The 27,603-nt window shown below is 44.2% G+C and overlaps 2 long non-coding RNA genes across 2 annotated transcripts in view; one reads left to right on the plus strand and one right to left on the minus strand.

Annotated features, from left to right (window-relative positions):
• LOC105942517 (uncharacterized) overlaps positions 1 to 4,899 on the minus strand; it is a 48,423-nt gene extending 43,524 nt beyond the window's left edge. Inside the window, exon 1 of the long non-coding RNA XR_001168475.2 lies at positions 4,770 to 4,899. This is a non-coding gene — a long non-coding RNA (uncharacterized LOC105942517). The remainder of the gene's footprint in view (positions 1 to 4,769) is intronic.
• A 230-nt stretch (positions 4,900 to 5,129) lies between these two features.
• Positions 5,130 to 27,603, plus strand: part of LOC131479782 (uncharacterized) — a 78,629-nt gene continuing 56,155 nt past the window's right edge. Inside the window, exon 1 of the long non-coding RNA XR_009245094.1 lies at positions 5,130 to 5,274. This is a non-coding gene — a long non-coding RNA (uncharacterized LOC131479782). The remainder of the gene's footprint in view (positions 5,275 to 27,603) is intronic.

Consider the following 27,603-nt stretch of genomic DNA (forward strand, 5'->3'; position numbering starts at 1 on the left):
TTTATGTTTGGAGAATTTCATTACAGTCTGTCTGAAGGAATACCTGTTCAGATGTTTAATATATTTGGCTATCTTGATGATGCATAAAGCTGGATGTTTACTTCGTTGTCTCCTCAAGCAATTTTTTCTTCCCCTTTCTCTTTCCCTGCTCTTTCTGCTGCTTCCATAATGCATATTCTCTATTTTGATTGATTAGATCTTTTGGTTATTTTTTTATTTTGGATTAGATCTGTTTTTAAGTACTCTATGTATTTTTAACTGCAATCAGTAGGGTCTTTAGCACCTGAATTGTTTTGGTAATACATCTCTTTGTTCAAGTTTTCATTTCATTTCATTTGTATATTGCTTTTATGGATTTGTTTAATGTGTTTTCTCTGGGAGCTCCCCAACTTTCTTTTTGCTTTTTTTTTTCAAGATTTATTTATTTTTATTGGAAAGGAGGATATTCAGAGAGGAGGAGAGACAGAGAGGAAGATGTTCCATCTGATGGTTCACTCCCCAAGCAGCCGCAATGGCCAGGAACCTCCTCCAGGTCTCCCACGCAGGTGCACGATCCCAAGGCTTTGGGCTGTCCTCAACTGCTTTCCCAGGCCACAAGCAGGGAGCTGGATGGGAAGTGGAGCTGCCGGGATTAGAACCAGCACTCATATAGGATCCCGGTGCGTTCAAGGTGAGGACCTTAACCGCTATGCTATCGCACCGGGCCCCACAACTTTCTTTAACATAATGATTTTGAATCCTTTGTCATTTGGCTCTGTAGGGATTTCTACAAGTGATTTATTTTGGTCTCTTGATGGGATTGCACTTGGCTGATTGCTTATGTGATTCTTAGGGTCTTGTCTTGGTGTCTGTGGAGCCTCTTCCCTTCACCAGCCAGCCAGTGAAGAAATTCTTAATCAGCCATCTGGTGGCATTCCCGGGCGAGTTGACTGTGGTGCTTCAGTCAGCAGGTGGGCAGAGCTGGTACCTGTTTCACAGAAGCCACATTGGATCTCAGGCCCGCAATGTCAGGCTTCGAGCCCTTGTCTCCTGGGAATGCAGCTTGAGTCAGTGAAGGCTGTCTTCAGCCTGCGTCCAGCAGTGCTCATCTGCTCAGTAGGTCCACAAGCTGACCTGGCTCCAGGCTGACTTTAAGTCTGACTCTGTAGGAATGAGCCTGGGTCTTTAGTTTCTGGGATTTAGCTAATGTGTAGCTCCAATCAACAAGGATATTCCTAGAGCCTCAGGCCACAAGTGCCAGCCTAGGAGTCTGGGTCCGTGACTGCCAGTCTGGAAATCAGGGCTACAGGGGCTTTGCTAGAGTCCCAGGCTAAAGACAGCAGCTCCCAGGGGCAGGCGTAGAAGACAGGTCTGAGGGAAAGCTGGCCCAGGGTCTGGCTGCACTGGGAAAGGTATGGTTGCTTGGCCTGTGTGATCATGGGGCCAGGGGAACTGTCTGTATGCTAAGCCCACGAGCGTTGTCCTGGTGTGTAGGACTGCAGTGTCTGTCCGGGGCTGGGGTCCACGTGAGTTGGCTTGGCCCTAGGGCAGGCCTGCATCCCAGGGTCACGGGGCTCTTCTGGTGTTGGCTGCCAGTGTGTATCCTAAAGCTGAGACAGGTCTGGTGCTGGCAGCCACAGCAATGTCAGGTGCTCATTCCACCCCTTTCCCACACAGAAAGTATTGTCTGGACTCAGGGAAGGGATGAGCCAGTCACGGCAACCCATGGTTCGTATCTGTTGTGATGTGGATATGGTTGGAATGTCTCCCTTTGGGGACAGGTGTTAGAAGCTTGGTCCTCACTGATGCAGTATTGAACTTATAAAAAATGGGGCCTTAGGCCAGGATGTGTTAGCCTAGTGACTAAATCCTCACTTTGCACATGCCAGCATCCCATGTGGGCACCACTTCATATCTTGGCTGCTCCACTTCCCTTCCAGCTCCTTGCCCATGGCCTGGGCAAGCAGTAGAGGACGGTCCAAAGCATGGGACCCTGCACCCATGTGGGAGACCTGGAAGAAACTCCTGGCTTCAGATTGGCTCAGCTCTGGCCATTGCGGCCACGTGGGGAGTAAACCAGCAGACAGAAGAACTTTCTTTCAGTTTCTCCTTATCTCTGTAAATTTGCCTTTCCAATTAAAAAAAAAGAAAGAAAGAATAAAGAAACAGGGCCTAGTGGGAAGTAACTGGGCCAAGACTGTCTTCGTAAAGACATTCATATTTGCCTTGAAAAATAAGCTGTGCCTTGCCAAGACTGGAGTTCAACATTCCTGCTTTGGAAATGAAAAGAAGACCCGAGCACCATTACCCACAGCCACAGCACACTGACGTCTAAAGGAACCTCCACCCACCAATGGCAAGCTACACAGATGGAACATTCAGCATGACATATTCTGAACTGTAGAACAAACTTCATTAAGTTTAAAAGAATAAAACCACGTAAATCTCTTCTCTTAACACTGTGAAATTACATTAGAAATCAATAACAGAAAGATTTATATAAAAATCCTCAAATATTTAGAAATTAAAACAACCAACTTCAAACCTATCATGAGTCAAATAAAGAGACTCAGGAAAAATGTTTAAAATATTTTTGACTAAAATAAAAATACAATACATATAAACTTGTGCAATGCAACTGAAGTCATGCTTAGAAATGTAGGCGTTAGATGTTTACGTTACAAAAGAAAAAGGGGTCTCAATTCAATGATCTAAGTTTCAGTTTTGAGCAAGTCACATACAATCTAAAGGAATAAAATTACAAATACTAAAGCAGAAATAATGAAATTCAAAACTGAATCACAGAAAAAATACACTAAAATTCTGGAGATTATTTGCAAACACTGATCAAGTTGATAATAACTTGACTGAACAAGAAGGAAAAAAGCAAGAGTGTCTGGAGCAGCATGAACACTACTAGATACTGTTAGACACTAACAAGGCACATTTTCATATATTGCCAACATATACTATTATGTTATATAAAGGTATATCACAAACTATTCCCATACATTTGAAAACCTTCGACCTAAACAACAAACGATCATTCAAAAGCAAACAGATAGTCTGAGGAATTACAAATGAATCCCTATTATGAAAAACTTTTTAAAAGATTTATTTGTATTGGAAAGGCATATTATATTTACAGAGAGGAGAGACAGAAAGATCTTCCATCAACTGGCTCACTCCTCAAATGGCCGCAACACCCAGAGCTGAGTGGATCTGAAGCCAGGAGTCAGGATCTTCTTCTGGGTTTCCTACGCTCCTACAAGGTCCCAAGGTTTTGGACCACCCTCTACTGCTTTCCCAGACCGTAAAAATGGGGACTGGATGGGAAGCAGAGTATCAAAGACACAAATCAGTGCCCATATGGAATCCCACTGCTTGAAGGTAGAAGATTGGTCTTGAAATTTTATTATTATTTTTTAGGATTTGTTTATTTTTATTGGAAAGTCAGATTTGCAGAGAGGAGGGACAGAAAGATCTTCCATCTTCTGGTTTACTCCCCAAGTGGCCACAATGGTTGGAGCTGAGCTGAGCTGATCTGATGCCAGGAACCAGGAGCCTCTTCCAGGTCTCCCACACGGGTGCAGGGTCCCAAGGCTTTGGGCCGTCCTCTACTGCTTGCCCAGGCCACAAGCAGGGAGATGGAAGGGAAGTGGAGCAGCCAAGATATGAACTGGTACCTACATGGGGTGCTGGTGCTCTGTTTCCCCTCTAGCTTCCTGTCACTGTGCCTGGGAAAACAGCAGAAGATGGTCAACTGCTCTGGCATCTGCTATGCATGTGAGAGACCCAAAAGAATTTTCTGGCTCCTGACTTTGGCCTGGCCCAGCCTTGGTTATTGCTGCTATTGGAGAGTGAACTAATTAATAGGTGGAAAACCTCTCTACCTCTCTGTCTCTTTCTTTGCCCCCTCTCTCTTTATAACTGCATTTCAAATAAATAAAAATATTTTAAAATACTTTTTAAAACTGAAAATCATTTGAAAAAAACATTAGGAAGTTTAAATGAATATCCAGAAAGGGTAGATATACCAGATCAAGCGGCATTTATCTAAGGAATGTAAAGCTAACTCAGCTTTCAAAACACAGTCAATGTTTGTCTCTATATTAACAAAAATGTAGAAAACTCATCACTAATATTCCATATGCCTTTATAATAAAAATAAAAACTTACAGCAAAGTATAAATAAAAATTCCTCATCAGAACAAAAAGTATCTATAAACTACAATTAACACATTACAATTAGTGCTAAAAGACTAGCTACCTATCCGATAAGAAATGGAACAAGGCAAGGATATCCTTTTTGACAATTTCTCAATATCACCCTACAAATACTAGCCATTAAAATAATATATGGAAACAGTAGGAATATTACCTTATTCACAGATGGCAAAACTATTTTTAAAATACTACACAGGGACCGGCACAGAGGCCTAGCCCAAAAAGTCCACGCCCTGAACGTGCCAGGATCATATATGGTCACCGGTTCTAATCCCAGCAGCTCCACTTCCCATCCAGCTTCCTGCTTGCGGCCTGGGAAAGCAGTCGAGGACGGCCCAAAGCCTTGGGACCTGCACCCGTGTGGGAGACCTGGAAGAGGTTCCAGGCTCCTGGTTTGGGATCGGCGCTGCACCCGCCGTTGTGGTCACTTAAGGAGTGAATCATCGGAGGGGAGATCTTCCTCTCTGTCTCTCCTCTTGTCTATATATCTGACTTTGCAATAAAAATAAATAAATAAATCTTGAAAAAAATTAGAAATGGTACTTCAATAGAGTGCTCCTTACCTCCTAAAATAGGCCAGCGACGGGGAAGAGATCTCGGTCCCTCGCCACACACAACTAGAGGCCCGGAAGGCGCCCACCATTTTGGATTCGTACCATTTGAGGTATCTGCTTCCCCTTTTCCACAGTTTGCAAATGGTACCCGGTTCTGACTGTCCACCAATCCCTCGCGGCCCCTGCTCGTAATTTCTGCCCACGTACCAATACACTGCGGCTCCAACAATGCCACTCACAAATCCGTCACAGCCGCCCTGCCATCCACTTCCTTTTCCTGCTCCCGCCCCTTCACACGCAGTGACTTCCGGGCTGCGTCATCCGCCTCCATTTTGTCCCTTTCCCCTAGCCTGGGAGCCGTGTCCCACCGTGGCCTTTGGTTCTCTTTCCCTTCACCCCCACTCCACCCTGCTGGAGGAAAGGACCTCATAAATGCCTCGCTGCATCTGGCGGATTGGCTTATGGCAGCGAACTTATCCTGAAAAGAAGACTTGGCTGTGGGAATTAGCTCCAGGTAAGGATTTGCTGCGTGTACAAACTAAACCCTCACTGCCCACTCAAGATGGGTGCTCGTGTCATATAACCCTTTCTGATATGTTTGAGATTTGAATCAATTTTGCTACCATTTTTTGTATCTAATTGGTTCTGCGCGAAGAATGCTTATCTTTGTGCAAAGAGCTGAAAAAAAAAATGCATTGCATGTCCACAGTAACTTCAGTAGCCTAAAACATGGATATCAAGTTGCGCCATCATCGTTTGCTTCAAAAGACACTTCTTAATATTGGATTTCTATCACTATCAAAAATCAGTTGTGGAATTTATAGGAGTTTATTTCTAGTTTCCCATTCCCTTGATCTATATGCGTATTCTTTTGCCATCCTCATGGCCTCAGCTACTATCATATTGTGGTGATGTTTGAAATCAGTTACTATGAAAAAAATCAGTTAATATGAGTCTCCAACTTTATTCTCTTAAAAAAAATATTTAAGAATTTTTGGCTTTAGCCATCCTGTGTAACTTTTTCAACCAGTAATTAGTAACTGCCTAAAAGTTTTCATTAGAATTCCAATACATCTATATTAAAAACTGGAAAGAATTAATATCTTAACAATACTAAATCTTGTAATATAAGGACATGATATATTCTTTCGCATATACCATGGTTTTTTAACTCCTTAACCAACAGATACCATAGATTTTTTATATTGTTATTTTAATTTTGAATTTGAATTGTTCACCTCTTGTGTACAGAAATACCGAGTATGTGTATGCACTGACTTTGAATCCACTTACAGCTCTAGTGGCTTTTGTATGGATTGTGTAGGAATATATTTTTTTTAAGATGTAGTTAGTTTTATTGCAAAGTCAGATATACAGAGGAGGAGGAGAGACAGAGAGGAAGATTTCCCTTTGATGATTCAGTCCCCGGTTACCTCAGTAGCTGGAGCTGAGCCCATCCAAAGCCAGAAACCAGGAGCCTCTTCCCGGTCTCCCACGTGAATACAGGGTCCCAAGGCTTTGGGCCGTCCTCGACTGCTTTCCCAGGCCACAAGCAGGGAGCTGGATGGGAAGTGGAGCTGCCAGGATTAGAACTGGCACCAGGCGCGTGCAACGTCAGGCCTTTAGTCACTAGGTTGCTGCTCTGGGCCCTAACCCACTTTTTAAATGCAGAGCATCCAAACAGATTCTTAACCAAAAAAATATATTCAGATGCAAGATAAGCACACGAAAATACTAAGTGTTACTAATCATTCCCCATTAGATGCAGACAAATTAAAATCACAGTAAGATTATTTGAATATGTGCAGTGGTGAAATCTGGCATTACTGAGTGCTGAAAACAATGCAAAATACTAAGAACTCTCATTTATTCTTAGCAGGAATGCAAAATGGTGTAGCCATTTTGAGAAATTCGTTGTAAAGTTAGACATAAGCAGTCTCACTCCTGAGTATGTGACCAAAGAAAGGAAAGAAAAGAGGTGCAAGCTGTTGGAGGGAAAAATCAATTTTTTCTCTCCCCCACAGTTTTTTTTTTTTTTAATTCTTTTTGCAATTTTTACTGGAATGGAAGATTTACAGAGAGAAGGAGAGACAAAGACAGAAGTCTTTCGTTTGCTGGTTCACTCGCCAAATGGCTGCAGTGGCCCTACTGAGCTGATCTGAAACCAGGAGCCAGGAGCTTCCTATGGCTCTCCCACATGGGTGCAGGGGCCCAAGGACTCTGCTCCTGCTTTCCCAGGCCATAAGCACGGAGCTGGATGGAGGTGGGGCAGCCAGGACATGAACCAAGTGCCCACGTGCTACCAGTCAGTTGAGTCAACACATCAGCCCCTCCTTCACAGTTCTTAGTTGGGACAAACCACTTGTGACAGAGACTAGCAAGAGAAAATGATGTGTTTTCTGGTTGTGCATTTGATAAATCCACAAATAAATGAATAAACCTCAAAGATGAGGTCTTGAATTCAGGCTTAAGTTTAATTCACTGCTGAAACAAGGTATGGGGAAGGCCAGTTCTATGGAGATGTTCAAGAAAAACAAGATAAACACGGGCAGGTTTGTTTTGTAAATTCAGGCAGGTGTGTTCTCCATTGATGAAAGCCTCGGATTTACAGTCATCCTTCTCTTCCTGGTACAAGAAAGGACTCATCCTTGCAGATGGAAATTTCCTTTGTGGCTGAAAATTTGCCTGACAAAAAGACAACTTTTATTCTGTTTTCAGAACAAAACCAAAGAGAAATATTTAGAGGTGGGGTGTTCTGATTTCTTGCAATGCAAAGACCTATAAGCCAATGTACATAACTGATTTTAGAAAGTGTGGCGCAACTCAGATGTACCACAAACAGATTTATCCTTCCTATGGGATGCCACAGGAATAAAATCAACAGTTGCAACTGTATAGTGATATGGGATAGGCAGGGAGCTGGCTAGGTCTGCTGACGTGGCATTCATAAGCCCCATGTATACAGTTCTGTCCTGGTTGTCAAAAGGGCTCTTTCCCTGCGATATGTCTATTCATCCAGGACCTAAAGGGAATGCTGTAGCAATATAGATGTTGAGCTGTCTCAAGCCTGGAAGTAGCACCCCCAACTTCATAAATGAGATCAGCAGGGCCCTCCTTTCCCCCTCTTTATTTCTGTCTTCTGCCACAGACCACAGCTGGAGGGGCTCACAAGTGCCCTCTCCACTTCCCCTCGTCACCTCTTCTCCTTTGGGCAGTCGTCTGGCCCAGTGCCCACTCATGATGGATACTTCTCTGGGTGGGGCAACCCCTGCCCACATGTGTGTACGTGTGTTTACTTCTTCAACTTTTGAATAAAATTTCTATCACTTTTCTCAACTTAACGCATGTCAACATTTAGCATTTTTGTCTTTGTGATGACAAGAACCTGGAGTAAAAAAGTGAACACCCCCTTTCCCATACCAACAGCATGGATAAATCTTACCAGCATTTCATTTTGCAAAGTGCAAGAACCATGTCCAGATGTGTCTGATTCTATTCATGCTGTGGTAAAAAGGGTCACCCCACCACCACCACCAAAAAAAAAAAAAAGAAGGGGTGACCCTAGCTGAGTTTATTTCAAGTTCTTGTGGGCCCGGCGGCGTGGCCTAGCGGCTAAAGTCCTCGCCTTGAACGCCCTGGGATTCCATATGGGCGCCGGTTCTAATCCCGGCAGCTCCACTTCCCATCCAGCTCCCTGCTTGTGGCCTGGGAAAGCAGTCGAGGACGGCCCAATGCATTGGGACCCTGCACCCGCGTGGGAGACCCGGAAGAGGTTCCAGGTTCCCGGCTTCGGATCGGCGCGCACCGGCCCTTTGCGGTTCACTTGGGGAGTGAATCATCGGACGGAAGATCTTCCTCTCTGTCTCTCCTCCTCTCTGTATATCTGACTGTAATAAAATGAATAAATCTTTAAAAAAAAAAGTTCTTGTCTGAGAGAATTCGAAGTGGAGAACTAGATGAAATGCAGGAACAGGAACAGAATCTATTTAAAGAAAGCAGAGTTAGTGCACAGACAGCAGTGTGAGCAGTCTCACGAGGGAGTTCCTCACACCCTGCTTTGGTTGCCTCCTTGATCAGAAGGGATGGACTCTCACCAAATACACGCCGAGGTGGAGTTTTGTATGCCTTGAGATGACTTCCGGGAAAGTTTTGATAAGATTCTTCATAGCAGCAGGTTGAGAGGGACGAGGGATCCCAAGGAAGGGTAATGTATCCACAGCCGTCGCTGGACATGGCCGCGTTAGTTAAGGGCATCAGCAGGAACCTGTTGGAGCACTCTATCAGCTTCTCCGTGTGAAACAAGTTACACTGGTTCTGATCTGCGCGCAGCTCCAGACAAGCCCCTCAGTTTCATCTCATTAGCATGTCTATGCGGAAAAAGGGTGATTCTAGCAACTGCTCCCTGAGTGGCCCACATCCAGTACAAGAGGTTTTCACCTTATTACCATGTGTATGTGTAGTAACTCATTAGGGAGAGTTCAATATTTAAAAACATCTAACCCCTAGACAGGACTTCATCAGTGACCCCTTCTTGACCTTTCCGGTGCTGCCAAGAGCTTTCACTTTTGTTTTCCCTTTCCAATCACATTTCTCCACATTGTTCACTCTTCCTTGTCCATGTGCTTAAATCTTCAGAGTTGTTATGTTGTGGGGTGCAAGAGAGATCACGCCAGACAAGTCTAAGATGTATTAAGGAGTCATTATTAACCACGCTTCGTGATGGCAGGGCCCACTAGAACTTAGCAAATTATAAATCTATGTAGCAATCCAGTCTGGATCGAAACCCTGCGAGGCACAAATGGTCATTACAGTGAGGTCTGTCTGTCAAGCTACAGACCTATGTCCCAGCTTCTCCAGCATTATAAATTATCCTAAGAGACATGCAGTGAACAACCTCGACCCACTAGCAAAGTTGTGAACATCCACCTTTTGCTGGCTTCTACATTCCATTCGTGCTGGACCTCACCTCTGCGGGAACTCTTGAAAGTACGCAAATTAGAAATACAAAGCATCTTAGTATTTGCGTCTTCACTGACTCACTCCAGCAGTGAACGTAGGGTAGGGACTACAGCCATACAGGGAGCATGCTCAGGGGCTACCTGTCCTCTGATTCTGTCCCAGGGAGTTGGTGAGCAAGCAGGTACCGGGGAGGCCAGGAGTCAGAGTGCCAGAGCGACAGAAGCATGTGATCCAGAGAGCGAGCCCCTCCCTATCTTGGGCTTTTATGGGGGATGGTGAGGGGAGTGGTTACACAGCAATGCAGTACCACCCCATCTCAGGTTCCATGCGGTTGCGGGGGTCCAAGGACTAGGGCCATCCTCTGCCTCTTTCCCAAGCCATTAGCACTGAGCTGGAATGGAAGTGGAGCAGCTGGGATGTGAACTAGTACCCATGTGGTATGCTTCCGCTGACCCTCAAGTATTGAAAATGTAATCCCCATAGCAATAGTGGTGAGAGTGAGGACCTCGAAAAGGGTAATTGGCTTGTGAGTATTCCGTTCTCCTGAATGAATTGACGCCTTTACCATGGCCGTAGATTAAACATGCTGGAAGTGGGTTCCTAACTGGCAGCTTAGTCCCACTCCCTCTCCGTCACCCGTATGCATCTTTGTGATCCAGTAAAAAAAGCCATTCGTAGATGTGGCTCTTTGATTTTTTTTTTTTTTAATTGGAAAGGGAAATTTACAGAGAGAAGGACAGAGAGGAATACCTTCTGTTCGATAGTTCACTCCCTAATGGCCACAACAACTAGAGCTGAGCTAATCCATAGCCATGAGCCAGGAACTTCTTCCAGGTCTCCCATGTGAGTGTAGGATCCTAAACCTTTGGGCCGTCCTTGACTGTTTTCCCAGGCCACAGTTAGGGAGCTGGAAGAGAAGTGGAGCTGCCGGGATTAGAACCGGCACCCAGTTGGGATCCTGGCTTGTGTGAGACGAGGACTTTAGCCACTATGCTATCACGCCGGGCCCACTCTTTGATCTTGAATTTCCCTGCATTTTAGAACTATGACCTAAATTTCAGTTCATTGTAAGGTACCCAGTTTGTGGTATTCTGTAATCCATTTCAAAACATAATGTGTATCACATATATGTGTGTTTATAAAAAAGTTAATGTGTCTACCTATACACAGAAATTCTCCTCTATAACTATTTTTTTTAAGATTTATTTATTTTTATTGCAAAGGTGGATATACAAAGAGGAGGAGAGACAGAGAGGAAGATCTCCAATGGCTCACTCCCCAAGTGAGCACAATGGCCAGAGCTAAGCCAATCCGAAGCCAGGAGCCAGGAGCCAGAAGCTCTTCTTGGTCTCTTACGCTGGTGCAGTGTCCCAAGGTTTTGGGCCGTCCTCAACTGCTGTCCCAGGCCACTAGCAGGGAGCTGGATGGGAAGCAGGGCCGCAGGATTAGAACCAGCGACCATATGGGATACCAGTGTGTGCAAGGCAAGGACTTAAACCCCTACACTGTCGTGCCGGGCCCTATAACTGGTTTTTAAAAACAGATTTATTTATTTTTATTAGAAAGTCAGATATACAGAGAGATGGAGAGACAGAGAGGAAGGTCTTCCATCTGCTGGTTCACTCCCCAAGTGGCTGCAATGGCTGGAGCTGTGCCCATCTGAAGCCAGGAGCCAGGTCTCCCACACGGTGCAGGGTCCCAAGGCCTTGGGCCATCCTCCACTGTTTCCCTGGCCACAAGCAGGGAGTGGGACAGGAAGCAGGGCTGCCAGGATTAGAGCTGATCCCCATATAGGACGCTGGCTCATGCAAAGCAAGGACTTTAGCTGCTAGGCCACCGTGCCGGGGTCCCCCATCCATCTTTTTATCTATTATCTATCTAATCATCTTTTTCCTCTTCCTGTTCACCTAGACGGATAAAAATGAGCAACTCAGTACATGGTGAATATTTAATTACCAATGATATTGGTTTCTAAACACCGTCCTACAATAAAAGGAACTGGGGATTCTTGGAGAACTAATCCAGGACTGGGCCAGTAGACATAAAGATGAGCCCAAGGATCTCGTGGCAATTTATATAAGAAAATTATATATATATATATGTTTAAAGAATATAAAGTGCTTGGGAACCAATCTGAAAAAGCTCCAATAACCAAAGCTAGAAGAATTTGATGAATAAAATAAAAATATGAACAGGGTTACCATATGAGATTATAACTGAAAGAATAAAATTAATACCCATGAGTCTGAAAGTATAAAATAAAGGTCAGAGGCAGGGAGTAGGTCAGTCTTCCTTAGAGAAGAATTTTAGTTTGTAGGTGTAGATGGCCTGAGAAAAATGGAAAATACTGTTAAGTACTACAGTAATTATTGCAGCAGATAAGACCTGCAGAAAATAGTAAACATTTTAGGATGGTGAAGGTTTACGTAGAAACAGGCTCTCTGTATGGTCTCCACATCTCTCTGGTACTGTTATTGCAACTGTTAAGTTTGAACTACTTCAACGTAACAAATAAAAGCTGACTCCTTTGTGACCTGCAGATATCTTTATGATCTATGAAATTTTAAAAATCAGCAAGGTTTTCATTTTTGTGTACCTATTCACACATAACACAGAAAACCAAAGTAAAGCCTAGCCCCTAAAGTCCTGCCTTGAACACACCGGGATCCTGTATGAGTGCCGGTTCTAATCCCTGCAGCTCCACTTCCCATCCAGCTCCCTGCTAGTGGCCTGGGAGAACGGTCCAAAGCCTTGGAACCCTGCACCCACATGTGAGACCGGGAAGAAGATCTGGGCTCCTGGCTTCAGATCAGCGCAGCACCAGCTGTTGCAGTCACTTGGGGAGTGTATAATTGGACGGAAAATACTTCTCTCTGTCTCTGTTCCTCTCTCTATATATATCTGACTTTGCAATAATAATATATAAATCTTAAAAAAAAAGATAAGCCCCAACATAAGGGATATTTATCTCCCATTGCTGGAAAAACTGGTGATTTCATTTTTTGTGTTTCAGTATTATCATTATTGTTTATCAGTTTTTTTCTGAAATTTTCTGCCATAACTGTGCACCAATATTAGAATAAAAAAGGTTGAAAATATTTCTTGAAGGATATGTTATGTGTCTGTTGTCCCCTGAATTGTGTTGAAAACAGTCGGGTGCTGTTAAATAAGTTGTTAACTTCATGCACTGCCTGGCTTTTTTCTTTGAGAAGTAGAAGTGCTGTATGCCTGAAGAAATTATAAATGTATGGCATCTGGTTGGCATAAATTTTAGGAAATATTTAGAGCTAATTTTTTTTTTAAGATTTATTTTATTTTCATTACAAAGTCAGATATATATAGAGGAGGAGAGACAGAGAGGAAGATCCTCCGTCCAATGATTCACTCCCCATGTGACCGCAACGGCCGGTGCTGCGCCAACCCGGAGCCAGGAGCCAGGAACTTCTTCCCTGTCTCCCATGTGGGTGCAAGGTCCCAAAGCTTTGAGCCATCCTTGACTGCTTTCCCAGGCCACAAGCAGGGAGCTGGATGGGAAGTAGAGCTGCCGGGATTAGATCCGGCACCCACGTGCGATCCCGGGCGTTCAAGGTGAGGACTTTAGCCGCCAGGCCATGCCGTTGGGCCCTAGAGCTAAATTTCTATGTAAGCACTTTGATATTATCCAATTCTCATCCAACTCAAAACGGATGACACTCCTGTTACCCCATCTTGCAGACAAGAAGATCTAGGCATAAGAACCAAGGTCCCAAGCTATAACAAGAAGTGAGCAGTGACACTCAACACCTCTACCTATAAATATCCGCTACCAATTAGCTGCTCTTTGCTGGCTCTCTGAGTGTCATTACTCCCACCATCACTTGTAGAACCTGAAGTGGAGAGAAATAGTTGGTGGCCTGGCTAAAAGTGGCAGGGAGAGGACACTTGACCTCAAAACCCACCCTGTTTCAACTATGTCATACTGCTTCATGCATTTACATGAAGTCAGAAAACCCAAACAGGAAATCATCAGAGAGCTATCAAAACATCTCCAGGGGAGCATGCCGCATGTGGATTAGCTCTTTCCCAACTTGGCTTGCGTTTCGGCCTGTCCACCTGCGTGCGTTTCCCTTTCCCACAAGTTGAGAGTGGTGCCATTTCTTATTCTCCAGTTTAAAGGGGAAAAGCTTGTGGTTCTACAATCACCAAAAGAAGCTACATATGAACTTAATGGGGATTTGTTCATATCCTCTAAAGAGGCCGTAGAAAAGGTACAATCCTGCTTCTATTCCTAGGGTTGTGAGAAAGTAATTGCGGGCATTTGCTGGCAGAGAGAAAGCAACTTCATTTTTTGAGAGTAAATGCCCTGTTGACAAGTTGGCAGGGCTGCCTTGTTTGGGAAAGAATGTGCAGAAAACCCAAAAGATAATTAGTGTGCTGTAACTTAGCAGCGTGCAGCAGGGCTGTAGCGTGCCTGGCAGAGGCAGATGTGGCCACACAGTTCATTAACGCTGTATAGTTTGTTTAATTCCAGTTGGGGCAATTAGAGAAGGCTCTAGAACCTGCGTAGAGCTCCAAAATAGACTTTCTGATCTCAGCAGTTGTGGGGTCAATCTAAGCCGCCACGGTGGGCCCCGGGAGATTAGAAGACTAGAAGTCCTCATAAACCCAGTTGCTTTCCTCTTACAATCATTTCTACACTGACCATCGCATTGGAAGAGAGCAGCAGCCTGCATGGACCAAACAGAAGAACTCAGACATTGACTTCCAAAGGCACTCTGCACTATTTCCGTATTATTCCTTAAGCAGCAATTGAAATCATTGAAGTGTTTATCTTTTTGACAAAGTGATTAAATTTAGCGAAACTGTTTGTGAATAATTTTCTGCTAATGCAATTTCATTTTTCTAGTGAGTTAAGAAAGTGACAATCTATTTTATTAGAAGAAAGCAAAAAAGACGAGGTAACACTAGATATTCTAAATGCTTTCTAGTACTTTGAGAATGCACCTTGGTCTTGTGAGATTTCTCCCGTTTTACAGCCCTCTCTTAGACATAGGATCACGTTAGTGCTCAAAGATCCTCTATCTCTGTGTGCATGACTCCTGACTCGGCCCTGCCAGCTCTGTCTGCGTGCTGACAGTCTGGTAGAGCTGGGTGCACTGACACATACAGTCAGTAGGTGCCACTTTAAAGTGTGAGGGTCTCCATTCTTTAAGTCCACTTAGTAAGTCTCTTATGCAAAGGAGTGTCACATTTTATAGGTTCATTGAGGGTGGTAATCTGTCAAGTGAATTTGACCTTTAGTATGTAGTCTCTGATCCTAGCAACTGCCAGGGAGGGAAGCGGTTCAGCTGTGCTGAACAAACAAGGAAGCCAAGTCGCTGCTAAATATTTTCCAAGTCTTCCTCTGTGTGGTTAATTAGCCAGCTGATAATCTTGTGGCCTTGACTCGTTTTAAAAATTTAAATAAGGACACAATTTTTTTTCTAGGCCACGTGGCTAGCCTGTCAAAGCAACATGGAACTGTTTGCCAAATGCCTGTAGCCCCTGTCTACAGCACACGAGACAGAGAACATGTGTGGGTTTTGTTCATAGCTGTTAGGTCAGTGCGGAGTGTTACTGATTTGATCACCGCTACTGTGTACCTTGGGCACAGCTCCAACTGCCCAGCAAAAGATTACCGTATCTTGCCAGGATTGTGTACTGAGACTTTATGTTCTCTCTGTTTTTACCTGCTTTCCTCTCTCTGCGTGAAGTCAGAGAGTAAAGCTGGCTTTTCCTCCCCATCCATGCGTACCTTCCACTCCCACGGCTGTTTTTCTGGGGAGTGAGATAAAAAAACACTGTGTCTCTTGTACCTCCTCAGAGAAGCGAGGACCAGTATCTTCAATGTAAAGCTTATGGCTGGGACCAGAACCAGCCCGGCTGGTAGGCAAGAACTCCAAATGCAACTGAGTGCTCAGGAGAATGAGCCATTACCCAAAGGAGGCTCCATTCAGCAAATGGCTTAGCCTGCCTGGCTTCCTTCCCTCTGCTCTGGAGTTCATCCCGTCATAAACCGCAGGGACTCCGTAGGCATGTTGTTGTATTAGCACCATATGGAGAGTCCTCATGGAACCCACATGCAGAATGTGTGATGTCAGACCAGTTTACAGGAGTCCACATTTTGTGCAGCTGCTATACGCAGATGTTTTGTTTCATTTTTGATGTCAGCACCATATCCCTATAAATTCACCAAGCCCGAGACTGAAAGGGTTAGAAAGCTCTGTGTGCTCACACGTGTCTTTGGGACCTGGAAGTTCCGTGTCACTTCTGGGTAGGCCTGCACTCAGGACCAGGGCTCATCTCAGAGCTGTGGGCGTCAGCAGGGACAGCCGTCTTCACACAGAGGGAAAGCCGTTAGCTGGCATCTGAAGGGCCCCTTGAAATTCCTGCCAGGAAAGGCTGCAGGATAGACACTGCAAGTTGTTTTGAAGGTATTTGATAAAAATCGTCCATCAAAGCAAAATGGCTTCTGAGAAGGAAGTGTGGATGAACAAGTGTCCCTGGCTCTGTCTCTCAGACTTGGCAAGCCTGACGTGGGCTTGCCTTCGTCAGGGTGAGGTGAATCACTGTCTTTTACCTTCAGAGGTTGGTGCCCAAACGATGCTGATATTCAGAAATGAGTAATTCTCCATGTTTCCTTGGAATTAAGATTAGAAGGTCTCATGCTCTTTTGAAATGGCTGTACATCTGGATTTTGCATGTTATTTATGACTCCATATTATGACTAGATGGGTTATTTTAAAATAAATGTGGGAACTGTGCATTTTTTGATTCACTTTGGATATAGGTTGCAGGTTTTTGTGGTTTGGTCAAGCCATTGGACTTTGGGAATTTAATGTGGGGGGCCCCAAGTACTCTCTGCTGTAGGCAGTTTCTGGGTTGTTTATTTTCCCTTCTCTGTCCCATCATTGTCACTCCACTGCGGGGACTTTCGCCGGCTCATCTGCTCGCCTTGTGAGATGGGAAAGCTTTGCAAACATGAGGCCCTGTCTCAAAGTGACTCATGCATGAGAAACATGCAGAATTGTCTGACTTGCTTCTCATCTTGTGTTGTGTGGGTTTTTGAAAATCAGCGAAAGTAAAACAAAACTACCCCAGCTTATCTTCTGAAGAAGAGAGAAAACATTTGGCTGCAACATGCCGAGAACCTTGCAGGGCCTGCTTCTAGTTCCAGATTGATGGCGTGCTTTGCTTAAGACAGGAAGTGCCCTGCTGTGCTCCTTTGGCAGGCCCGGAGAGGGGAGCTTCCCGGATCCTGGGTTTAGGTTAGACTTCAGTCCTTCACGGTCACGCTTGACAACTGTAATGGATGCCATCACTCCCCGGGAATTGCAGAGTACATTCACTGGTGGGGAGAAGGAGCGGATCGCAATGGAAGAATCTGGAAAGGCTGTACCTGGAAATAGTCTTAATCTGTTTCTTTTAGAAGATTCTACTCCGAACAGAAAGCTCTGCTCCATTGCACCATCAGCTTCAAAGATTCCTGAAACTTTGAAGACCTGGTCAGAGATGCTAAGGGGCCCAAGTTTTTTTCTTTTTCATTTTTAATGTTTTTTTTTTTTTGATGATGTTTACATAGTTGTTCAGGGTAGGAAGGATTGAGGGTTCGGGAAAAGTGGGTATGATCATTGTTTCCAAATTTTCCATTTCTTCTTCCTGTTTCTGGGGGTAGAAGGAGATAAGGGGAGGAGCCACACCCAGCCTTCCAACCACCCCAGTACCCCAAGGATGGGGAATGGCCACCGATATCAACACAGGGTCCCCATGTGACGCATGCTCCCAGGATTCTTCCCATGTGGTGTCGATAGTTCTGAAATGCTCTGGATCTCACAGACCCATGGGCCTGCCTGCGCAGGGGGACGGGGGGGTTCTGGGTCAAGGCCGTTTTAAGTACTGCTCTGGCTAGAGATTGTAGCCAGGTTAAGCCACATAGCAGCTCACCACACACTGCTGGAAATTCTCATTGAGGGAAATCAAAGACTTGTGTAAAGGTCTGCTGATAATTGCTGCAGACGACACAGGCCGTGTACGCTACCCTTTGTCAAGGCGCAGCTCTTGCTGAATGAGACAGTTTTGAAGGCTTTTTTACCCATAGTTTGTCGTGATTCATGCCATTAAATCTAAACTCATCATTCTACCAACAGTCATATTGTTTTCCTTGCGATAAATATATATCCATTTAATGAGGACATGTGGGAATTTGAAGTGTAAAATCCTGTAGTAAAAAAAATTCCGTACTATATGCCCAATTTCCGGAGGTGGTTTTATTCTTACATTTTTGCTCTTTTTCTACATCTCTGACTCTCAACACCCCATGCCCTAAAAAGATTATTCATCTTTGAGTAGAAATAATCCATCAACTCTTTCACTGCAGAAAATCCTTCAAGTTGTTCCTACTAACAAGCTTTAATAATTAGATATCCAAACACACGCAGTGAGAATACATAAGATGTATAAATGGACCAATAAACTTTCTTTTCAAAGCCACCACTGACTTTATACTAAACATTGCAGCATATATGCCTACTAATCTAACTTGCCAGGACTGTATTTATTTCAAGTATTTGACTATAGTAGAGTCTATTACATACAGATGTTGTCTGTTTTTCTCTAGTATCCCATAGTATCTTGGGTTTTCAAATTCTTTTCTCCCTGTGTTTCAATTTAGGAAGCCTCAATTGAATCCTCTTTAAGCTCACTGGTTTCCTTCTTTGGCCATGCCCGAAGATGAGCCCACCTAAAGCATTTTTCGTTTCCATTCAGGTTTTCATGTCCAGCATTTCCTTTGCAGCCCTGTAGTTTCCAATCCTTTGTTCTCTGCTTTGCTGTTGCATGCCATCTGTTTTCCCCTTAAGCCTTTAGTACGTTCATAAGTTATTTTAAATTCCTTTTCTGGTAATCTCAACATCTGTGTCATATCTGAATTGGTTCTGATGATTGAGTTCTCGCTTATCTTTTAGTATGCCTTCTAAGTCTGTTGAAAGCCAAGTGCGAATCTCTACACTCTTAACAGGCGCAGAGGTAAACAGGCCTTTGCATGAGAATTTATGTTGATGTGGCTTAGAGGTGGGTTTTGTCTAATGGTTGTTAGCTGTAACTTCCAGAGCTTCAGAGTCCTCTGGTGTCCTGCATTGAGTCTCTTCTGACATTGGGATACCTTGTGGACTACTACCTGGGCACTCAGACACAAGCTTGTTCTCACGGTTCTTAAAGCTGTTTTCACTATTGGTTTGCTACCATGGTCATAAAATATGAGAAAGAAGATGTCTTCTGTGATCTCTTGTTTCAGGCTCTTATAAAAAAATTAACTTATTTATTTTTACTTCATTTGGAACGGGGACACAGAGGAGAGACACACACAGAGCTTCTGCCCACTGGGTCACTTCTCACATGTCCGCAATGGCTGCAGCCGGTCTAGGTTGAAACCAGAAGCCCAGAACCAAATCTGCCTCCTGGGGTGCATGTTATCAGGAAGCTGATAATAAACAGAGCCAGTTCTTGGACAAGGCACTCCAGTACGGGCTCTGGGCATCCCCAGTGGTGTCCTAAATACTGAGCCAAGCGCTTGCCCTGTCTTGGGCTTTTGGTGGGCATGCACTTCACTGTTGTGGGCTTCCCAAGTGTTTGTTGCTGCTCCCCGAGTACAGAACCCCTCATTAATAAAAGCTGTTCCCCAGCCACTCTGCACTTCCAATATTCTGCTAACTGTATTTTAAATTTAGCTTCATGACTTCTGTTTTGTTTGTTTAGGTAAAACAGAAAGGCTAGGAATTGGAGCAGGGCAGAAACTGTCTTTTTCAGGTGGGATTAGATTTCAGGATCATCCGAGAGTGAAGACTTTACCTTAAAAAGTAGTAGGGTGTTGATTTCCTCACTGACTCATAGGTCACACAGTAGCATAATTTACTTCACTTGGCTCTTTGATTTTCTTTTTCATTTCTTCAACAACACATTGGTCATTCAGTAGCGTGTTATTTAATTCATGTTGTAAACATTCTGTTTTTTTCTGTGTTGTTGATTTTGTTTTATGGCTTTTAATTTAAGGAGATGTGTAGTAGCTGTGTAGTAGAGTCTGTTACATACAGATGTGAAGATACAATGCAGTATGCATCTCTACTTCCAGATCAAAGATGGACTCCCAAAGAAACGGTTAAGTACATCTTGACAATAAGATGCTATACTCTGCCGTTGTCAACACCTACAATGTCAGGATAGCAGGATGATGGACTGAGGACTGATTGTGAAGGACTGTACTATTGTAATGGCATGGGGGAAGTGGGGGGAAGGACAGGGATTTGGGGAGGGGGGAAGGGACATCCCAGAGACTATGGAACTGTATCATGGAATAACAAAGTTAAACAATTAATTAAAAAAAAAAAAGCAGGGTTTTGATGTGGAGAAGCAGCTGGAGGGTTATACAGGTATCTGTTCTCCTAGCTCTTTGCCGGGCCTACAGAGGGTCTTTCTCAGATTCTTTCTCTGAAAATCAGATAGGGTTCCTGGGAAAGATCTCGAAGTATGAAGGAGGCAGTCCCCTTATGATTGGGGTCTCAGGTGTTCCTCAACATCACAGCCCTTCACATTCAGCTTTTAGCCATTCATCATATTACTGATGACATAAGTGGCATCGCTCATTACTGTGTATTTCTGGATGCAACTATCTGCAGATTTTGGGGTACCCAAGAAAAATCACTGATTTTCAGTTTGTCCACTTTCTGTTGTTTTAAGAATGGGATTGGTGGTGTGACTTGTTGGCTAATGTTTTACCTTCAGCTGCTGGCATCCCATATGGATGCTGGTTCATGTTTCGGCCGCTCCTTTCTGATCTCTCTGCTTATACCTGCAAAACAACAGAATGGCCTAAGGCTTTGGCCCCTACTCCCACGTGGGGGATCCAGCAGAGTCTTCTGGCTTCCAGCTTCGGATGGGCCTCAGCTCTGTTGTGAGCATTTGGGGCATGCACCAGCAGATGGAAGACCTCTCTCTTGGTTTCTCCTTTTCTGTCTATAAAACCTGTCTTTAAGATACAAGTAAATACATATTTGGGGGAAAAAATGAGGTTGGTGACCTCCAAGCATTTTTACACATGTCCAAAGTGAAAATCACAGCACATTTAGTTTAGTTCTCTTTGGAGCAGTCTTCACTCTTTAAAGCAGAATGAGAGTTTCCAGAGGGAATTTACGCTTTTGTAAGTTGGGAACAAGGAAATAGAACAATAGAGGGAAAAACTAATTGTTTATGTCAAGTTAATTCAGGTTTTTTTTTTGCTATTTCCCCCTAAGAGTTAAAGCAAAGGGGACTTCTTTTACTCAGTGTCCTAAGCCAGGCAGCCTAGAATCTCCTGCTTTCAGGAGTGTGCCTGGGGATCTGCTTCCCTGAAGTGTTACTCTGATGACGTGAAGTCTAGCAGGAAGGACTCCGTTTGGTTTGGTCTGGCCTTTAGGGGCCTTGTGCAGGAGCTCAGTCCAAAACAATGGTCTCCCACCATGTTGGTTTCATACATTCAGAGAGGAAACTAGAAGTCTTTCAACTAAAATGATACCCTGCGTTTTGTTTATCAGATTGACAAACATTAAGAATGACAATATTCAGTGCTAGACAGGGAGAGGGAAGACGAGCATGCTTGCATTGTGCTGATAGCATTCTGGAAGGCAATTTCATGTTACCGAAGTTTAAAGCACAAAATTCATTTGGCGTAGATATTGTATCTCCATGATTCTGTTCTACAGATAAACTTATACATATGTGAAAATATATAAGGACAGGGGAGTTAATTATGTAATTGTCTATAAAAGCAGTACGTTCTAATGTATTATCAATAGAGAATTGAAAAATACTCTAGGATTTATTTATTCTATGGCTATTGTGATGTCCATTAATAAAATATGTAAATAAATATTGCCAAAATGGTAATTTGCCCATGAAATGAAACAAACAGATTACTATGGGCAACAGGGGACAGAGGTGGGTTTTCAGTACATGTATGTGTATTTGCTTGGAAAAAAGTTGGGAAGTGTAGATACCAAATTCTAGCTGATGTAGCTCCTCCTCCAGCAAGGACAAGTCCTCCATTTTAAGGAGACTAACACATTTTAAGCATGTGTTATATTTGTGGTTTAAATCATACACATGCAAAGGAAGCAGATCCTGTTCCTCTGTTAGAGAGAAAGTTGTCTGGGAAAAAAAAAGCCAGAACCTTTAGTTCATATTTCTAAACAATTCCAGGAATCTTAAGTTGCATCTTCGTCTGGGTAAAAGTCCTCATGGGAACGTAACATGGAAGGGAAGTTGCTTCTGAGCCAGTAGAAGCAGATGGCTAGCCATGGCCTCTGTCAGAGGGGGCAGGGACTGTCTGTCTGTCATGGTCAGTTGAGTGTCTCCATGGTAGGGTTTTAGTATACACTGATTGGATTAATAAGCTATATGAAAAAATGTGACAGTGACTGTATGACAAATCATTGTGCATGTGCGATAGAGAAGTCTGGCCAGCAATGGAGAGGAAGTTTCTCTGTTGTTAATAAGCATTCTAGAATCTAAGCACTAATGTTACCAGCACCACAGCAATGTTGAGGAAATTGAACAGACCAAGAAAGCTCCTCACTGAGCTCTTCTAATATTGAAATAATAGTACATTCTCTGGGCAGTTTTGTCTTTACCAGCTCACTAGAGAGATTACATATTTAATAGTGTCCTAAAAGTATTTTAAATGATGAAATGAAGTGAATTAGAATTAGAATGACTTGGGGTTTTGGTGAGTTTAAAGTCTGTGACCATAAGCTGTTGAGATTAAAAGAGAAAGGACACCAAAATTGATTGAGTAATATTCTCACTATTCATGGAGGCACCAGGGTAGTCATTCAACTCACGACACCCAGTTACAGCTCACAGCAAGTTTATGGAGTGTTGTCATCATTTCAGAAATGATGCACCTGGGATTTGGAGAACTTGGATGACTTGTCTGAGAACACACGGCTGCCAAGTGGGAGAGCTGGCATTTGGTCACAGGTGGGCCTGATGCACAGCCTGTGCTTGCCTCTCAGGTCACGTGACTGACCTGGGTGACTGTGGCACGCCTCACTTGTCATGTTAGCATGGGAGCAGTCCCTGTAGGAGGGCTAGGCTGCTGAGACTCGACTGGACTGAACCATTAGGGCTGTAGAGCTAGTCGGGCTTCGCACCCAGCTGGAGGGTCAACACTTCACCTCTCACTTCTCTAGACCAGGGGGAAATGACTCAGTATTTCCATCCAGGACTCTCGACATTGTGAATAAACAAGGTGTGCTGGGCGTTCTCCTGAACCCAGGGCACAGACACCCCCATGCTGAGGTAAACCACAATTTCTGAAGAACTGCTTTCAAGGCTATCAGCGATGCAAAGATGGTCACTTATTATAAATACCCTCATGGAATAAATGTCTTGGGTTACTTTTCCATAGTATTTGCTAACTCAGACAGAATGGTTTTCATTTCAGCAGAAAGTTAACCTGTCAGAGAATACTGCCACTTTCAGCATGTGTATGTCATCCTTCATTTTCTCTCTAGTCTAGGCTTGGGGCTGGGCCTGCGTGCAAAGGTGGAGAAGAGTTTTCTGTCAAGGGCCATGGAGTCCCACCTGCAGTTGTCTTAGCAGGACTAAGATCTATCTCTTGGCACACTCTACTAGGTGTCTGAACTGTGGAGTGTTACGGGGCCTGCTGCTGTGCTCCCTGCTTAGGCCTCCTCCCAGGGCTCAGAAAGTTTGTGGTGGGGACCAGTGCTGTGCAGCATTGGCACCTAGTGCAGTGTTGGCATCCCAGATGTGCACTGGTTCAGGTCCCAGCAGTTCTGCTCCTAAACCAGGTCCCTGCTAATGGGAAAGCAGTAGAGGATGGCAGAAGTCCCTGGGCCCCTGCACCCAAGTGGGGAATCCAGGTAAAGCTCCTTGTTTCTGGCTTCAGACTCACCCAGCTTTCTCTTGTGCGAGCACGCGGTCTCTCTCTCTCTTTCCACCTCTCTCTCTTTCTCTTTTTCTCTCTGTCTGAAAAAAGTTGGGGGGAAATGCGATTTAGATACAGTTATTTTGATTTTAAACACTTGAAATTCGTGGACACAAGGACTGTCCAAAAGAACGCAGAAAATACATATTATAACAAAACTGTGTGAGGCAGGTGCAGTGGCTCAACTGCCTAATATGCCTGCAAGGGCCCGTATCCCTGTGCATGCTGGTTCTAGTCCGGCTGCCAGAATGATCAATTTAGAAACACAAATACCACTGATTTCTTGCTTTAGTTCACTGAATGGCTTCCAACTGTGTTTTACCAGTGTAGGGATTGTATTATGTAGCCCCTATTTATCTCACCTCTTACAACTTGTTCTTCCTTGCAGTTACATTGCAATGTAACAGTTCTGCAGTTACATTGTCTTTTGTCAGTGTAACAGCTCTGCAGTTACATTGTCTTTTTTCTTTCTTCAGCACACCACACTCACCTCCTTGCTGCTTCCCAGATCCTGCCTCCAGAATATCTGTGGCTGGGGACTTTCCCAATATTGTTTAGTTCTAAGCTCAAATGTTATGTTACATAGCCAGTGATTGTTCCTTGAGCACTCCAAAGTACTTATCCCTTACTTTGCTACGCAGACTCCATTGCGATAGTCTGTATTATTTTCTTTGTAGAGCTAGTTTATAATTGCCTGGAATCATTTGCAGATAGATGTGGTGGTGCAGCTTGGGACACCTGTACTCTGTGTTGGAGTGCCAGTTTGAACACTGGCTTCTCAACATCTGATCCACCCTCCTGCTAATGCATTTAGGAGGGCAGTGAGTTAACAGCCTAAGTCCTTGGCATCCTGGATGGAGCTGTGGGTTCCTGGCTTCTACCTGGCTCAGCCCTGACTGTTACAGGCGTTTGGGGAGTAAGGAAGCAGATAGAGTCTCTCTCTTCCACCCACATTCTGTTTCTCCCTCTCTTCCCTCACTATGTTTTTCAGAACATAAATAAAGCATTAGAAAAAAAAATGGCCAAAAAAATAATTTTGTTCAATTGTTTGTCAACCAATTTTTTTTCTGCCCCTTCCACTCCCAATAAAATGATTCCTCCACGTGGGCAGGGAGTGTTGTTCTCTTACTGGGGAGAACATCCCCAGAACTGGGAGTCTTTCTTTTAGGGAAATAGCAAAAGCTGCCTGGGAAGTTAATGATAGATTACTGATTCAAGAAATGACCTAGAAGCATAAACTGGTAGTTTTAACTTTCGCATTGAAAAAACAATGTAAGGACAGGCGTTTGATGCTGGAATTAAAGCTGCTTAGAACACCCACATACTACAACAGAACACTTGGGTTTGAGTCTGCGCTGCTGCTGCCAGCATGCATCCTGGGGGCGGTGGGGCAAAGCTCAGGAGGCTGCGTCTCTGCACGCAGGTGGAACTCACTTTGCGGCTCTAGCTTCAACCTGCCCCAGTCCATTGTTGCAGGCGTTTGGGGAGTCAAGCAGCAGTTCAGAGATTTCTCTCTTTCGATGTTTCAGACAAACAATAAGTCAATAAATAAAATTTGGAAAGCCAGAAATTAAAGATATAACGTAGTAAATAGGACCATAATTAGGGTTCTCGAATCAGAATCAGACTAGCAATAATAGGTATCCAGTGATTGTGCGTTGAGTATTGAGTTCACTGTTGCTTGAGTATGATTACAATAAAGGGAAATGTTGCACCTAAACAACTTGAGGCTACAAGGTGTGATGAAAACACTGCACTGAGGCTGAGGCTTGTGAGGAGCAAACAATGATGCCAGCCTCCCACATCAGCATACATTTAAGTTCAAGCAGCTCCACTCCTGATCTGGCTCCCTGCTAATGTGCCTGGCAGGATGACCTGGGTGTGTGGGCGCCCACATCCATGTGGAAGACCCAAAGGTGACTTCTGGATTCAGGCTTCGGACTGCCCTCGCTTGAGCCAGGGTGGCCATCGGGTGTGGGAACCAGTGAGTGGAAGATCTCTCTCTCTCTCCTCCTTTCTCTGTGACTCCGCCTTTTAAATAAAGAAAGAAGTCTTTTATTTTAAAGGAACATTGTGCACAGTATGTGCAGCATCTAGTTCAGCAGTAGACTCTAGCTGTACTAAAAAATAGAAATTGTGTTACGGCATGACTTTTAGGATGCTGTGAACCGTTCTCTGCCTGAATTCATCTCAAGAAAGAACAGCATGGGGCAGTCTGCTTTGCTGCTAGTGTCCAGCTGCCCCTATGAACATTCCTGCTGGATTTTCATCACTTCGGATGTCTAACATCACTTCTAAAATGCTGAGATGGCCAAATATGGGCTGCTCTGATGAGTGACCGCCATATCCCCTTCAAAACAATCCCTCCCAGTTAGTTCATCTGGGCCCTGGCAGTCCTGGCTGCCAGCCAGTGAGCCAGCAAGGAAAAAAAAAAGGGCTAATTGCCTTGGAGTGCCACCTCTCCTCAGCAAAGGCCCATGAGGAGGACCCCAGTCCCTTTTGGGCAGGATGGCAGTATCAGCTGGGCCCCTTCGCTGTCCCCTTGCAGACGGGGCTGTTATTTATTCTCCTCACTGCTCTCAGAACGCCGTCTGAAAGCAAAGATGCAGAATGCCAAAACATGAGAAAAGCTTGGGGTTTCCTTTTGCCTCCCAAGGAGGACTTCTAAATAGAGGCATTTTATAAACAGCTGCATGTTCTTTCAGAGAGGAAATTGGAGGAAGTGGCTGGCTGAAAGAAAATGAAACATGGCGTTGTATGAATGCCCTTTCTTTTGATAAACTGTGGGTAACCCTAACGGAGCAGAAGAGACAGTGGTCCTTTTATTATCTGCAAAGCGAGCCCCAGGCATGTGCTGTGCTCCAGGGTGACTTGTCCAAATTGAAGTGGATATTCCATAACTCCAGGTTAAAAAGCAACAATGTCAAACTGTCTTGGCGAGTTGCAAGGAAGGGGTTGTTCATTTGCACTGGATTTGTCCCAGCTAGGTTCTATGGATCTGTTAGATCGAGGCAAAGTTGTCTTCTGCAGGTTGTAAGATTTATTTCAGGGGTCTGTGTCAACAAAGAGTGCAAAGTGAGTTCAAGTCAGATTCCACATAGATCTGGAGGAAGGAGAACACACAAATCATACTGGATGAAGGAGAGAAAGATTTCCTGAGGAGTCACAGCAGTTGAATTCTTTGCGTGATTATTTTTTTAATCTGGAAGAGGGAAGGCAAGATAACTTACACCTGCAAGGGAGTTGAGCTTTGCTGCTTGTTCCCGAGACTCGGGGAAACCAGACGCGAATGGGAGTCTTTTAGGCGCAGAGCCTGTAGGCCCACGGGGCTTCAGGGGTCTCTCCCTCCATCTGTGAATGAGGACACGGGTCCAGAGGCTCCTACTTCTTTGTTTTTAAGAAGTGACATCAGGTTTAGGTTCACACCACACTCCTCTCATTCTTTCCTGAATCTGTCTTCTTCAGCTTGGAAATTTTAAGTCCACATAAAACCTTAGCAATCAAAGAACACCCAGGGAAAGGGTAACAGGCTGGGCCTTCTGTCGTAACTGAAAATGCATCTCCAACTACAAAATGAAATCCAGTAGGAATACAAGCCTTAGTAGACGGACTTCAAAACATTTCTCTGAGTGTTTCTGTTTTATGAGTCAAGGTCATCTTTTTTTTCCAGAGGTCTCCAAGAAAAGCGAATGAGAATGTTGGCAAGGTTCAATGATGATTGTTTACCTTAATTTTAATTTCCGTTTATTAAAATTGTTTATTCTTCAAACATCATCTCACCCAGTCCAAGGCCAGATGGCACCTACTGCTGTTGTGCACTTGGGTAATGCGACAGAAGCTAGTGGCTGGAAGTTCAGGTGGGCACAGCAGCTGGGTCTTGCATAGTTG

The sequence above is a fragment of the Ochotona princeps genome, chromosome 3, assembly GCF_030435755.1.
Source record: "Ochotona princeps isolate mOchPri1 chromosome 3, mOchPri1.hap1, whole genome shotgun sequence".
NCBI lineage: Eukaryota > Metazoa > Chordata > Mammalia > Lagomorpha > Ochotonidae > Ochotona > Ochotona princeps.